Raw genomic sequence first — 16,595 nt, 5'->3', positions numbered from 1 at the left:
TTAGTGCCTTGTAAGTGGTTTAGATAGGTTAGTAGGTGGAGAAATGAATAGCCTGTGTACCTGACACCAATCTAGATTGCACTTTAGAAAGCTGATAGTTTCAGGTCATAGAACAGGTGCAAGAGGAGGTTGACAAGTGATAGTCAGTCGACCTACCAACAGTGGTAGGGAAAATGATGAAATCCTATATAGAGGTACTAGTATTATATTATTTTGACATTAGTGTCATCTAATATAACTTGGTTTTACTAGATAAACTCACACCTGACCCATCTAATTATATACTTAGCAGGCCTTTTGTCTGTGTTCTCAGGGTAACCAATCAGGGAATAGTGGTTGTTATGAATGTTAGCCAGAAGACATTTGATAGAATGGTATTATATTCAGCAAAACTAAGAGCCTCCTTGATAACTCCAAAATTCGAGCTATCGTGCAATGTGAAACCTATTTTTTTTTCTTGCTGCCATGTGGAAATATATTTGGGAAATAATGTGTATCTAACGCATAAAAAATATAATTTAAACCCAGTTGAACTCAGTCTTTGTGTAGTGTTCTGTCAGGCACATGGTTCACTGTGTTAGCTATGTAGTTTTATAATCTTTTGTACCTTCTGTGTATTTTCACAGAAGGTTGTTAGTTTACTTTTATATGAGAATATCTACACAAATGCTAATGATACATCAAATTTATTTAATTCGGTCAAAGCAGCCCTCTTCAACACATCCTAAAGAATATAACTGTTCAGCAGTATTTTGAGCCTGATTAATTCTGAGCGTAGTGCAAAATCATCACTCACAGCCATATGATTGCTATGGAAAATCCACTTTGTTCCGACATTGAAAAGACACTGCTTCACATTTAAATTGTCTATCTGAATTATAGGGAATTATTTATTTTTTAAGCTCTGGCATCACGAAGAGGTACACATAACTTATCTTTGTACACATGAAACAGACTGAATTCATTCTCATGTACACAAGTGTGTTGTTTGTCAGCAAAACCATAAGCAACGCTAATCTCCAAATGCCTGAACATAAGAGTATTATATGAAGACTGCCTGATTATTACATTGAGTGACCTAAAATAGCAAGATCTCACATCTAATATTGCTGAGGAGCAATATAATTATGGTAAAAGAGAAAGACTGTCAAGTTGTCTTGCCACAAGCAATTTTGGATAAAAGTGAGACTTTGCACTTGGAAGTTGCGATGGAACTAAGGGACAGGTATGCTTATAGCTTTGGTGCTTCCTCACATGTAGCTTTTCATCCTCATACTTGAGAAAAACCTTGATACTTTTGTGACAATCCCCAAAACAAAGCATGCTTTTTTTGTTACACAAATACACTCCTTTAAGGCTTGTGCTGATCACATTGTTACTGAAATATTTGTTTGTTAAACAGTGTCCACATGTAATGTAATGTAATGATGTCTTGTAAAGCGCATGAATCACCCCACATGGGGTATCTCCGCGCTGTAGACCGCTGGGGAACCCGTCCTGGCTTTCCCTGTGAGACGGTCCCTACTTGGTATCTCCAAGGTGAAACCAGGCATCCCCGGCGTATGTGGGGGGCCATTGTGGAGATGAGGCAAGCTAATGCCCAGAGTTGCCGAGTGTGATCCCTGGTTAGAGTAGGCACCGAGGCGAGAATTATCGAGTCTGCTGACCCTGGTCCACAACCCTGCCGCGTCGGGAATTGAACCCTGGTCCCGGGCCGTCCTCTGCTTCCGGGTCTGCCGCCTCTAACCAGTGAGCCACACCACACCACATAAATATTTACCTTCCATGGTACAGACTGGTCACTTAGTAGAAGTAACTTTGTCTTTGATACTTCAAGTTGCACTTAAATCCTGAAAAATTATTTCTCCCGAAGCCTCATAATGCTTAATGCTCTTCAAAACTCCTGCTAAACACTCTGTACCAGTTCTCTCAATAAACTATCAAAATAAAGTAAAACTCCGGAGGAAAACATGCTTTTCCTTTAGAATTCACATTTATATTTGTCTTTCTTCTTTCATTTGTCACCTGCGCTGTGTACTGTTGCTTTAAGCCACACAAACATTATGTAAGCAAGCTGGCTTAGTCATTTTTAGTCATCTCTTTTAACTCCACCAAAATATTTTTTATGGTGTTTCTTTAACGTTTTGTTAGGAAGCATACCAGTATTTGTAGACGAAAATATCTTTGTTACATCTATCAGTCCCAAAGTGATGACATTTTTGTGAGGTTAATTGTATGTGTACAGATGTTTTTACAGCATTGTGTCTAGGCTATGGTTTTCCAGTAAAATTGTCTCTGCACCCTCATTCATAATCCTGTGTCCTTGCGAGAGTATCTGAGGAAGAAAGAAAGAAAGAAGGTAGTCCAGATGGCTAATCTTTTGATATAAAAGAAATCCTGCACATACTGGAGTGAATTTTCTTGTTTTGAAGCTGAATATGTTCCTTTATTAGAAATATGTGTATTTCCAGTTTGCGGATACAACTAAAGTATAAAAACTTTGCAGGTACAGTTAATGCCTAGAAGCCCTGTGGCGCCCTTGAAGGATGTGTACAACATTTAGAACTTTCATAATCAATTGAGGATAACATTCTGTGAGAAGAAAGGAAAATCAACAAACATGACTAGAAAGAATTTTCTATGAAATGTATATGGTTGCTGTGGCCATAATCAGCACTGGACGGGTTGGTGAAGGGTCATCACCCCTGAGATCAAACCTTAGATCATGTCATCACCTATGCTTTCCCTCCCTGCATTCGTCTTTTCCTTCAACTAAAGATCTTTTGGTGGGAAATGTACGTTTTTAATTAGGCACAGGTCTTTCATTTTTTGATAAATGCAAAAGCATCTTAAATGCTTTATTGAAATGTGCTGTATCAACAGTAAAATGTGTCTGGATGTGCAAACTCAGTTGCTTTATTACTGTTTTCTCTCCTGACGTATTTTATGTGGAAAACCATAAAGGGAAAAGAGAAATTATACTTGTAGCATGTTTAAAGAAAAGCCTTTAGTGGGATGATTAATCTGCTAGCCAGCCAGTGGCAACAATAGTTGTTTTGAAATGTTGGTGAATCTTGTGTGGGGGTGTCTGGCAGTAGCTATTGCAAATGTTGGATAATATGGAGTTTGTGGTCATGTTACAGGTTTGTTGTCAAACCTTTTTTCACAGTTATAGTAGCAGAGCACAGCCCAATGTTTTTAAGACTGAGCTCTGCAGCTACCAAAATTGCAGGTGCAGAACATATACACTTTATTGAAATTAATTTCCATTTAAAGTTATAAAAGTAAGCTCATGTCATTAAAAAGCCAGTTTAGTTATAAATATACTTTCAGTAAAGGTTTATATAGCTATCTTGCTTTGTACAAAGTTCTCTACAGATTTTATACAATAACATCATAACAGACTTGGCTGACGACCTGGGGCGCAAGTTATTGCATGGATGTTTGTGGTCTTCAAGCTGAAGAGTACAGGGAACTAGCACTCCTGTTGACATTTTCCTGTGACAGTCTGATCTATAGAGATTATCCATTGTGTCACTATTCGCATAAAAAAAATGTTTTCGCTGTTATTTGCTGGTTCACTGTATTGGTGTAACACTGGCTGAAACCTCGTTGTTGATGTGCATTTAAGAAATCATAACCTGTGTTAGATAGCTAATACTCTATCTAGATTATGCTTCATAAACGAGAAAGTCTATGTTACTAATGTAATTGCGAAGAAGAGAATGCTTCAAACGTGGCAGAAACGGATGTCTGAATTTTGATCTGTTAGAAGGATATGCATGGAGTTTGGTTTTGGGAAATGATTTTACTGGGCTTTTGAAAAATGCATTTTTGTATGGATACATTTTATTGATGATAAAAGTTGTCTGTCTGTCGACTATTGTAATATTTAATGAGGTTATAATGGGGGCAGAGTTGGAATTTGTGCTTGAGTACCAGTGTTTGCTTTACTATTTTACTAAATGTATTTCTGACCCTAGATGGGCCCAGATCAGGGTAGCAGAGTGAATCAGTGCCCTTCTCTCAGTCAAGCAACTCGGCATATATATTGGCAAACTTTGCGTCAGAGACACAAACTCCAGTTGATGCAGTTATTCCCCAGTCTTAAGAATAGAAACTTGGAATACCCCTGTAATGGCGTATCATTGGTACTATTGTATCTGGAGTTCTTCGGAACAGTCCATTAGTCTTTCAGAACAATAACTGCCAGGGACATTAGAGTGTGTGTTGCACTAATCCTTATCTAACAGCAAACAGCACTCAACATAAAGCAAATTAGGAAATAATTGAGGACTAGTATATACCAGTACACTGTTGAAAATAAGATGTTCTGATGATCGCTCATTATTAATTGTCTCAAGTTAAGAAATCTTGAGCCACATGTATGTAGTTTTGTTTATGTTGCAAACAGCCTTATTAACAAAATCGGGCCATTTGCATCCGGGAAAACCATTTTTCTATGTACAAGGACCATTTTGCGATTCAGTAACCTATCGCCAAATAGAAAAATAGGTTAACGATTTGGGATTAGGAAGGGGCATATTATGGGTGTCACTTCCTAATAGCTACTCGCAGTGCTATGTAAGAATGTTTTGAGACAGAAATGCAGTCGCAAAACATTACATTTTGGTAACCCATTCATAAACGGGAAGGGTTTCCCAGGGTACCTCTTACTCTTTATGAATGTAAGCAAAAAACTTTTTTAAGAGCAGGCAGTGCTTCCACGGACCAATGCCTACTCTTAAACAAGCATTGGCATAGCCAATAGGTATCCCTTTGGGACCTTATAAGTGTCTAGTTATCCAGCACAATATCCTTGGTGCAACAACATCAACTGTTGCATGGCTAAACATTTATAAGGTCCCAAAGACCGGTCATTCACTGTCAGAATGACCCGGCTGTGGAACTCCTTGCCCGAACACATTAGGAAGGCTAACTCTGAACCTGTCTTCCGCAGACTTCTAAAAACCTGTTTTTTTGGCCCACAATAGCTTATGTAGCTTGCGGCTTCCTGTTGTCACCTCCTGTATCCGTTAGCGCCAGGGCACCTCCATTGGAGGTAGCCGTGCGCTCTACAAGCTCCAAATTAAATTAAGGCGAGACCTATTGGCTATGCCAATGCTTCTTTTATCATTGATGTCCCATGGCCTAAGATACTATTTAATTCCAATCGAATAAGCAAGTTATCCCCCTTTACACGTGACTCTCTCATGGTGCCAGTAGCGAGTGGTCAAAGCTCTGCTTACTTTTAAATTGAACTAGTCAAATTTCTTATTGTTTACCGCCCAGGTTAAGGGTGCTCTGTTAACTTTTTAATATTTGGTTGTAGTCTGATTTCGGTTATTCCTTATCGAGCAAGACTTAATTTACGCTATTTATAATAGGCACATGTGCATTTTATTATTTTGCTTCTAAATATGCTGATGTAAATTGACTGATGTTTTAATTAAGTATTGAATAAAAATGTTTAATTTGATTGATTGGCATCATTGGGTTTGGGCATTCCGTCACTTTGGTGCTTTTTTTTTTTTTTTTTTTTTTGTATGTTCTTATATAGCGCTCGACTACCCGGAGGCATCTCGGCGCTTGCCTTGGGAACCCGTCCTGGCTTTTCCCTGTGAGAGAGCCCCTAACGGGCATCCCCAAGGTGAAAGCCAGGCATCCCGCCGCGGGGGGGCCGTTGTGGAGATTAAGCAAGCTTAATGCCCAGAGTTGCAGAGTATGAACCCATGATTAGGTCAGGCACCGAAGCGAGAATTATCGAGTCCGTGGACATTTGAGCTCAAGACCCTGCCGCGTCGGGAATTGAACCCTGGTCCCGGGTCTGACCTCTGCTTCAGGGTCTGCCTGCTCTAACCAGTGAGCCACACTTCTCCTTCTCCACCTCCGCTTTTGAAATGTTAAATGCCCAATATAGTCTGGAAGTGACTCGCCAAGATGGTTTAACTCCCTAACAACTCTACCGGAGATCACACAACTTTTTTTAACTATTAAAGACCCACATTCTTTAGATGTTTCCTCTTCCGAATTGATGGAAACTACCCTCCAAGCCAGTGCAGGAGGAGTTATCCGATACCGTTTCACCAGTAGGTGCCTTGCTGTGCCACCATCCGCCCTCTACCCCCCCCTGCACCCTCGTCCCTTTCGCAAACTCGGACTGTACATCAAGTAACTCCAATGGGGTCTGACCCAACTCACTATCTTCCCATTCCTCACGGAGGAAAGTACACATAACATTGAAGACGTACCTCTGCTTCGGTGCTTTCCATTGATGGAAGACATCCATAACCGACTATAGATTATATCTCAAAGAATTAGAAACCCCATCTACGAGCCAAAAGATCTAACACTGCCCGTTCTTCGGGACCAGGAAACTGGCTACGTAATTGTTTACGTACAGAAACAGGGGTCACACTCAATGACCCAAAGAAAGGAGACAAAAGACCAGTAACAGTATCAGTCATTCTCTGTCGAACAGAAGGAGAAGTTGTCATAAGGACAGGAGACAAAGCAGGCTGAGATGAAACAAACGTAGGAGTAGGAGGAGAAGAAGTTGCAAGTACAGGAGAAAAAGTCGTAGGAGTTTGAGGCGGAACTGATAGCAAAGTCGGCGGCCCTAGAGAAGGCTGCGCCAGAGGAGGAGGAACCAGCTGAAGAGGAGCTGGCAGCTGAGCAACAACGGGAAGCACAACAACTGGAGGTTGCGCAACTAAAGGTAACTGAGGTGCCGTAGCACTCTGCACATAAGGGGGTGGTGAACTCAACAAATGTGACATCAAAGGATCGTTTTCAGTGTCCTTCGTTGCACCTTGTAGAAGAGGTGGCAAAGCTGGATAACATTTATCGATGGCCATTTTATGTTGCCTATGCAACTCCTCAATCGCTTGATCTTCTTCATTTTCTTTAAACTGCCTAGCAGCTTGCATTATCGATATACCCTTTTCTCTTTTATCTCTTTTAGCTTGTTTAATTGCTCTCTGTTTGGCTTCCTTACGCCAAAGGTGGAAAGAGTCAAACATCGCCGGCCGGGCTTTCTTCTTAAATAGTTTAACTTCCAAATTATCTAAAATCTCTGATTCGAAACTACCATGCTGTGGCCATTTTAACCCCTTCCATGCTGATGACGAACCCCAGCCGTCATGCACTACAGTGCTCGTGTGCTGATGACGGCTGGGGTTCGTCATGGCCCGCCCCTGTTCATTTGTTTACAGCACAGGGGCGGAAACGGGCCAGCAGTGAAGGGGTTAAGACACCGTCTTTCCTAGTATAACGGACCCATACTTCATTAAACGTAAAGGGGTCCATGCCATGTTTAGAATAGAGCTCATAAGTCGGAGTTCCAACCGGAGGTATCGGACAAGAGTCCTCCAATCGGGAATCCCTGTTACAACTACAACAAAACAAATTCCTAATTTTGCTAAGACCAGGCATCTTCGCTCACTAATCTAGCTTCAAACTTCAAGGGATTACCAAAAACGATAGTCTCGCAAATATACGAGTCCCTCGGCTTTGGTGCTTGCAAGTACCAAATCAAAGATCCAAGGGAAACCCAAAACAAAGGACTGGGAGCGACCCACTTATACTTAACTAAGGTATCAGTCACGTCACCAGAAGACCCGTCTATCGTCTCGCCATACAAATAGTCACAAAGGGTCCAAGACAGGGCGACAGTCAGGGCAGCAGTCCTTCGTAGCCGTCGGAAAGTGGGAAGCCTCGCAGCAAAAACCTTCAGTCCACGTTCAACATGCCGGGGTCGATGAAGTGGGGGCCCTCTTCGTGAGGAAATTCTGGAAGCTCCTCACGATCTTCAGGCTTGGACCAGTATCGCTGAAGTAGCCCCACTTGGGCGCCAACTGAAGAACCGGGTTTTAGAACCCAGCGGCGCCAGGTGCACGCCCAAAGTCTTCGGGTTCACCTGTCTTAGAATACAGAGACAACGGATACTTCTAGGTGGCGTCAAAGATCAAGTTTATTGGCTGCAGCCAGAAACAGAAGTCCACGAAGTACAACACAGGTAGATTCGTAGGAGACTGCTCAAATTCGTAAGTCCAGTCATCCCTCTTTTATGCCAAAAATCACATTCTGGACAAACACCCACTATTTACAATTTGTCCAATCACAGGCAACATTGCAAAAGGTATCGCATGACGACAAACCCACTTTTCAGTTGTCCAGCCCACCATTAATTACACAGGAAATCCCAACATTCTTTCTTGCACAAGCCGGACAAACCCATAATAAAAGACGACAACCCATATCATAAACAGACCATAAAAGAAGGAACAGAAACAGATAAGAAGCAGGATAAGGGGAGTGTGTGTGTGTGCAATAAACTCAACATTGTCCTGTGCTTTGATCCTCAATCTCGATCAGCTACCGGGCAAGGAACTGGCATAGCAAGGTCAGCTATAGGCAACGGGTTCAGTTCACTCAGGTCATTCAGAAGTCAACTAACGTGTACTAAAGACTCGTTCGGCCGTAGTCCTCGGCCTATGTGAGGGCAACCATAAAATGGCTGCCATACACAAAATGGAACCCAAAGTTCAGAATGAAATCCCTAAATACACAGTGATTCCATTGGTCTAACATAGGGAAATCACTCGTATTTGCCGCACTCACTAGTTATGGTTCGCCACTATCCAATTCGTAACGAAACCATGACATTTATGAAACGGGTTCAGAATTTACGGAACCTCACCTCCAATGGGTACCATGTTGTGTATTTTTTTTAAACACAAGCCTGGCTGAGTCCTGGAAAATCCAAGAAGCAGGGGAAGCAAAATAAAAGTACTAGACTAGCTGCCTGTCACCTGAGGCTGGTACCACAAACTCTATTGTACATAAGGAAATGGCCCTGGACATCGTAAGGGGCAGCATTGCGCCTCACTCGCCTCTAGGTGCCTGTGCCACTGCACCAGCCATGTCATATCAGCAGGCTGGGGCCCATGTGGGAAGGTGAAGCGAAAGGTGTGATGGTTTGGTCAGACTTTTTCAGATCTATCCGTAAGCAAATTATTAATGGAATTTGCAGGGTCACGACAATGTCACCCTTACTATATGAAATGGGTTCATACTGATAAAAGCATGTTCACCCTGTAACCTTACGTCCACTTACTTATTAATAGTGGTGTAGTGAGATAAGCAAATTAAACCCTCGAGGTGTCCTCTAATGCCATGAAGTGGCTCAGGGCTTAACACAAGACAACTCAAGACAACCGACACTTTGGGCAAAGAAGCATTTCCCATGCCATGTGGTGCACTTTAGAAACGTGTCTGACAGAGTACTGCAGAGTCTTGCCCTGCTGATCTTGAATTATTTCAAATTGCGTTTTCCTTTAATTTATTTTTAATGTGGAATTTTAGTCCAATATTGCAGAAACTTAGCAGAAAAATGCTGAGTTTGTTTCACACAACAGCCACAAACAGATTCTTTAAGTTCAGAATACTACCTCACATTGGAGAAATGGGAGGGAGGTACAGATTATTTGGAGTAATATTTGTGAGCGGCTGCTGTGTTACAATATTGAAAACACACGTCACTATCCCTGAATATTACATGTAACAACTTTAGAGGAATGTGCATGTGCACTCTCAGTGACCTGGCGAACGACGGCATGAAAGAAAGAGCAGAAGTCGGAACATAAATTCAAAGCTGTTCCAAAAAGAGGCCCCAAATATGTTCGACCCCGGCACCCAAAATCCTTAAATTGTTCCTTCGTGCATAAAAGAACGTGTCCACCACTTAGCAGACTTTTGTTCCGATGAGTATGCGATATTTTATTGAATAACGTGCCACGCTTGTCATAGGCCGCACACACTCGGTGTGCCCACACACATTCCCTGTGCCATCCTTCCATTCTTCACACATCAGTCTGCGCCTCTGAGGATCGACCCCCTGGCACGCCACTGATGGCATGTTGTGCTTCGTGTCCAGGCTGGAGGGGGCATCATGGGATGTGGGAGGTGAGAGCAGCACAGATGAGTGTTTCATGTGCCCACAGTGATCCCCTGCTGCCACTTCAATGCCACCCGTGCACACCAACTCTAGCCATCACCAGACTACAAGCACTCTGTCTTATGGGCGCGCTGCCACCACACAGAAACACACAGCACCCGTGCCCCTCTCCGCGTCATTCATATATATATATATATATATATATATATATATATATATATATATATATACACTCACTCACACACTCCCTCCAAGGGTGGCTCAGTAAGTGCTGCAGCCCTTAGAGACCATTTACAAGGGACTGACCTGTGGCCAAAGAGTGCCAATTGGGTTTGTCTTAATGTAGTTTTAGGTAAAGAACATAGGCCATGGGTACCTGTTTGGCAGGAACCCAGGGCACACTCAGTCAAAGTACATCAGCAGTTTGGTAAAAGTGGGGGCAACCATGCAAAAAGAGGGCACTTTCTTACAGTCCGGCAGTACCTATCTACGCAGTAGTGGCATCAGTCATCCCATCCCTATTTTGGCTAATATGTTATTGCCAATGTTATTTATTAGTGACAGTGGGAGGTATGAATCACACCTCTTCTGTAGCTTGTCTGACTTTGAGTATTCACAACTGCTTCATGCATCGTTGGTGGTAATCACACTTATGCCATCACCTCTTCGAAACAGCCAGTAGGGCTGGGGCAAGCTCTTTCATATATTCCTTATCAAATTCACCTGTGACCGAAGGGCAGGCGCTAGGGGGCGCACAGCGGAATGGCTGTGTAATCCGCAGCTCCGCCGGACGACCGACTGCGACACGGTCTGTCCCTGCCCTGGGCCCTGCCATTCCGCCAACTAATCAAATATTGGGGTGTAGGATGACACCGAGCATGTGCGGGCCGAAGGTGGAATGAAAAGACGCGGGCAAAGTGGTACAAAACAGTGAGGATCTGAGTGCGGGACCGCATAGCGGACAAGATGGCGGAGGCCAAGACTGCCGACCCGATCGTGTATGATGCGGCTCTGTGAGTACGGAGGACGTCTCGAACATGGTGCAAGCTGGTGGGGGCGATATGTGACTGCACATACATGAGACTAGCAAACCCGCATATTGGAACGCTGGTAAGGCACTGCTTTGCTTTCATTGAGCCCGGTTTGAGAGGAAATAAAATGGCGGCGCCGATACGGCCGGAGATCGGCAGATGCAATTGGCCGTAACGAGTGATAAAGGAGGCTTGGAGACACGGTTGTGACAGCGCCTGGCATGCCTGGTTTGGTAATATGCGAAGATTATGCTGCTGGGGAATATTTGGGTGGAACATCGTCGCTCGAGCACTGCTGCCTATAGCATGTAAAACGTAAAAACGGCGCGAAACTGCAGGCTGCGACCACATTAACGACCGAGATCCCCAAGACCCGTCAGTATGCTGCGAATGTGAGGGAGGTTCAGGACATGGTCTGCCTAGGTTCCGTGGAAGGCTCCATCGCTGGAGATGACACGAGCCCCTTTCTAAACACTCAGGCTGCATAGTGGAACCGGCTACGTCTCCATAAAGGAGCTGAAAAACATGGGAGTAACGGGTCACCCTATCCACCGGAAAGCCTTGATGTTATGCAGCGCATGCACGTGGTATGCACGTGGTAATGGGGGCACCCCTGATCCATAGTGGAAGAAGCGCCTGATTTGCGATCACACACGGAGACCCCAGTCACGTCCTTCACGCTCCGGGGCAAAACGGCGACGGCGGCAAGAACCACCAGGGCATCAGTCCACACGGCGAAGACGACTACCCCACGGGCAGTGGCGATGGGGAAACCGGATAAACAACAGCAGAAAATATCCTTTGAAAACAAAAAAGCACCCCAACCCTTGGAAACTATGTCGGACAACGATGGGGCATCGGATCAGGCACCAAGCAGCAACATGGAAAAAATTCTATTGGCTATTCAAGCGAATTTACAAGACCTAAACAGTAAGCTGGATAACTTGACATGCAGGATGGACGGCATGGCAGCGAAACAAGAAAAACACGGTGAACGGCTGGATGAGGCCGAAACACGCATCTCAGCTGTAGAAGATGAAACGCGCACAACGGCCACCAAATGTCCTGGCATGGAACGCGTCCTAGAGGTGATTAAAGCGAAGGAAGAGGAGTTGGAAGCGCGCTCGAGGCGCAATAATGTGCGCATCACAGGCCTGCCGGAGACAACAAACAGCTGGCGAATGGAATTGTACGTGGAGAAACTATGCAAGGACCTCTTCCGAGCAGAAGCGCTGTCGCCAATCTTCATTGTGGAACGCGCACACAGATCCCTTGCGCCTCGTCCACCACCTGGAGCGACACCGAGACCAATAGTAGCGAGGATATTAAATTATCGCGACAGAGACACCATCCTGCGCCTTGCACGTGAGAAAGGAAAAATTACCCACGAGGGTAATTCACTAGAATTCTACCCGGACCACACCGTCGCAGTGCAGCAAGCTAGGAAGGAATTCACATCTGTCAAGGCCAAACTCAGGGACCTTAACATTAGTTATTCAATGCTATACCCGGCCAGACTACGCGTGACTTGGGACGACAAGGCGGTGCTGTTATCCTCACCTAAAGCGGAGCAGGAATTCATTAAAAAAGTGCTTCAAGAACGAAGGACTAAAGATCATGAGGAACAACGTCAAGACTCAGAATAACTGTACTGGTAAGGCCACAAGAGATTTGCGGTAAGACTCTTCGTGATTGTAGGAGGGCAGGGCGGGATCCTTGTGACTACCGTTGGCAAGAAGCAATGGGTTGTTGAGTGGATAAGTGTGATGGGCAAAGTGCTGCAACGAACATTATGTGGCCCATGCAGCTACTTACGTGACCTCCTGTGATTGTGACTGGGTAAACATGGACCAGCTTTGGGTATCTGTTCGGGGCAAAACGGCGACGGCTCAGGGGTTAGAGGCGGCAGACCCGGAATCTGAGATCGGCCCTGGACCAAGGGTTCAATGCCCGCCTCGGGTGATCTTGGGCTCAAAAATTCCACGGACTCGATAATTCTCGCTCCGGTGCTTTCTCGACTCACGGGTTCACACTCTGCGACTCTGGGCAATAGCTTGCTTAATCTCCACAACGGCCCCTCGCGGCGGGATGCCTGGCTTTCACCTTGTGGATACCCTGCCGGGGTTATCTCACAGGGGAATACCAGGACGGGTTCCCTAAGCAAGCGCCGGGAAACCTACTGTGGGTAGCTGTGCGCTATACAAGCTCAAATACATTTACATTTACATTCGGGAGGCCAAATCACACATTAACTGTAAACCCAAATTGCTTTGGATAGTCATTGATACTGTAAGGCACTGTTCTTGGACTTATCGTAAAATATTTTGCTGGGTTGCGAGGTCCTGTAAGAATGGATCGGCATACATTGCTCTTTCTGGTCACGGGCACACATTGGTCGATCCTTGAATATGTGATGCTGATGGCGCAGTAATTCGATTGATTGGGGCTACAGAAGTATGCTGAACAATCCTACGATTAAACCACTGCATTTGTGTATGTCCGTCATCTATATCTGACAAATAACTGTTTGCAAGATCAGCTCACGAACCGCAATGTGTTAGCTAGAACTGTTGTTGGGGGAACGTACCAGTCCTGTTCTAACTGCTAAAATATGAACGACATATATTGTGTGGGTTTGAAAACAATCCGCGTTACAGCTAATGTTGGCGGGGTGGGGGGTACGGGCAAACAGACATACCAAACATGTATGAATAATCTGATATACGTGTCGTCCACACCCAATACATTGGGTGTCTAGTTATGCCCCAAGCGGACCTCCACAAGGGTAACCCCATAAATAAGTTCTATTGTGAGGGTGTAAATGTGTTGAATTGTTCTAGTTTGAAGGGGATGTCTCATAAGGGAATATGGCTTCGGCAGGTTTGGGTTGCTGGAGTGGGAGGGAGCAGGGGTTCTGTTTGTTTTGAGAGACCAAGAAAGTTGAGAAATGTCGTGATACTGTGTCCTCTGTGGCATGGGACTGGTAGATCAGATGTATGCAATTGCATTGCGATGGGTTCTGATTTCAACTCTGGTTATTACTTAATCCTATATAGCCCGTTCTGGCCTTATCAATGACTCGGGACACTAGACGTACAGGTAGAACACACCTAAACTTCCTCACGTGGAATATAAGGGGCTTCACTCAACCAAAGAAAATAAGGCAGGTGTTTGCCTATCCAAACAGATGGGAAATAGATGTGGCTATATTGCAGGAGAACATTTGCACCTAACACACATCAACATATAGGTAAACGGTGGGCGGAATCGTCTTATACGGCTTCCTATTCCTCCTATTCGAGGGGGGTAATCATGCTGATCCGTAAGGGGGTGAACTTCAAATCACATCGAGTGGTACAGGACCCCAATGGTAGATATGTGATAGTCTCCGACACATTACGCGGGCAACACATAACACTCCTTAATGTATACGGTCCAAATATAGATGCGCCTGAGTTTTTTCAAGAGATATGGGGACACTTACAGACATTCACAAACACGCATATCATATGTGGGGGAGACTGGAACGTAACTATGGTGGATGGACTGGATCGGTCCCCCAATCAGAACAATCCAGTTGCTCCACGACTTGGGATACACAATACACCTACCCATGTCACACCTTCAGCCGTCTCACCTCCTTCAGTATTTAGGTGCCACAATAGATACATCAAAAGACCTTGCATACCCCAACCAGTCAGGATAGCCAGCATGCAAGCTCTCATATCAAGGTTCTAACCTCAACACTCCCTTCCAGTTCGAATGTTTATGCAGCTAATAGGGATGATGACCTCTTGCATCCTCATCATTCCTTATGCAAGACTTCAGATGTGTACACGAATGTTTAGCACATCCCTGGAACCAAGCTCAAGGACAGTTAACAGATCTGGTGTTGGTGGACAGCCGCACACATCGCTGTCTGCAGTGGTGGAATACACAAAACCTATCCAAAGGGCGACCGTTCCTCAACCTCAGACGCATCGCTCACGGGCTGGGGAGCTCATCTCCAAAACCAAACCGCTCAGGCGATAAGAACCCATCAACAAAAACAACTCCACATAAACCATCTGGAGTTACTAGCGATCTTTCTAGCACTAAAGTCTTTCCAACTCTTGCTGAAAGGCAAGCTGTCTTAATCCGTACAGACAACATGACAGGAATGTACAAGTTACAAAGGCAGGGAGGGACACACTCTTTTCAGCTTTCACAACTAGTGCAAAGCATATGGAGATGGTCCATTCCCCAAAACATTTATCTCCCCGCAGAACATCTACCAGGAGTGCACAATCAGATTGCGGATCTACTCAGTCGTCAAACACAGCAGATCCACGAATGGGAACTTCATCCTCAAGTTCTTCTTCCATTCTTTTAAATGTGGGGTCATCCAGACATAGATCTGTTTGCCACACAGCAAAACACAAAATGCCCAAGCTTCACCTCCATATATCCACAATCATTGTCCAAAGGCAATGCGCTATGGATGAACTAGTCAGGCAGATTTGCATACGCTTTTCCGCCTCTTCCGCTCATTCTGTTACTGGTTCGGAAGCTCAAACAACGCTCCCGCACAATGATCCTAGTTGCTCTAACATGGGCACGCCAACCATGATTCCCAACCCTGTTGGAACTTTCAGTAGTGCCTTATCAAAAGCTACACCTCTCCCCCAAATTCTTCACTCAGACCATGGAGAGAAAAGACACCCACACCCCAATCAACTCAATCTGGCTCCTGAAGTCCTAGAGTTTGGCTATCTCAATCTCCCATCCAGACGGCATGAACGTCATTAAAGAGGCTTGACGTCCTACTACTATAGCATTCTATGCAGCAAAGTGGAAGCGATTTGTCATTTATTGTACAGATAACAAAATCGATCCACTAGATGCTTCAATCCAAAACATTATCTGTTAACCTTTGCATCTACAACAATGTAACCTAGCATATACATCTATACAGCTACATCTAACTGCAATTGCTGGCTACCTCCAAAACGGACAACATTCATCATTGTTTAGAGTGCCTGCTATTAAAGCTTTCATGGAAGGACTTAAAAGAATAATTCCACCTAGAATTCCACCTTCTCCTGTATGGAACCTCAATATAGTCCTCACCAGACTCATGGGTCCCCCATTTAAACCTCTACACATATGTGAGTTGCAGTTCCTTACGTGGAAAGTAGCCTTCCTTGTAGCTATCACATCACTTAGGAGAGTGAGTGAACTCCAGGCATTAACCATACAAGAACCATTTTTACAAATACACCATAGTACAGTGGTTCTAAGGCCTAATCCAAAATTTCTACCTAAAGTGGTATCTGCCTTTCACCCTAATCAGACGTTTGAACTTCCAGTATTTTTCTCTCAACCAGACTTAGTAGCCGAACTCGCTCTCCACACTCTAGTCGTTAAAAGCGATACTCTACTACATCGAAAGAACTAAAAGTTTTAAAAAAACAAAACAACTTTTTGTAGCTTTCTCCCCACCTCACAAAGGCAATACCATTTCAAAAACCGGTATTGCAAGGTGGATTGTTGAATGCATACAAATATGCTGTCTCAAAGCTAAACGCACATTAACTATCTCCCCAAGAGCTCCTTCCACACGCAAA

The 16,595-nt window shown here is 44.4% G+C and overlaps 1 protein-coding gene across 1 annotated transcript in view; it reads left to right on the top strand.

Annotated features, from left to right (window-relative positions):
• The window catches only part of URB1 (URB1 ribosome biogenesis factor), a 783,310-nt gene that overhangs the window by 661,781 nt on the left and 104,934 nt on the right, over nt 1–16,595 (top strand). The window lies entirely within an intron of this gene.

Source organism: Lissotriton vulgaris, chromosome 8 (genome assembly GCF_964263255.1).
Source record: "Lissotriton vulgaris chromosome 8, aLisVul1.2, whole genome shotgun sequence".
Lineage (NCBI taxonomy): Eukaryota > Metazoa > Chordata > Amphibia > Caudata > Salamandridae > Lissotriton > Lissotriton vulgaris.
The sequence above is the reverse complement of the archived record's forward strand: the minus strand, read 5'-3'. Positions and strand labels throughout refer to the sequence as shown.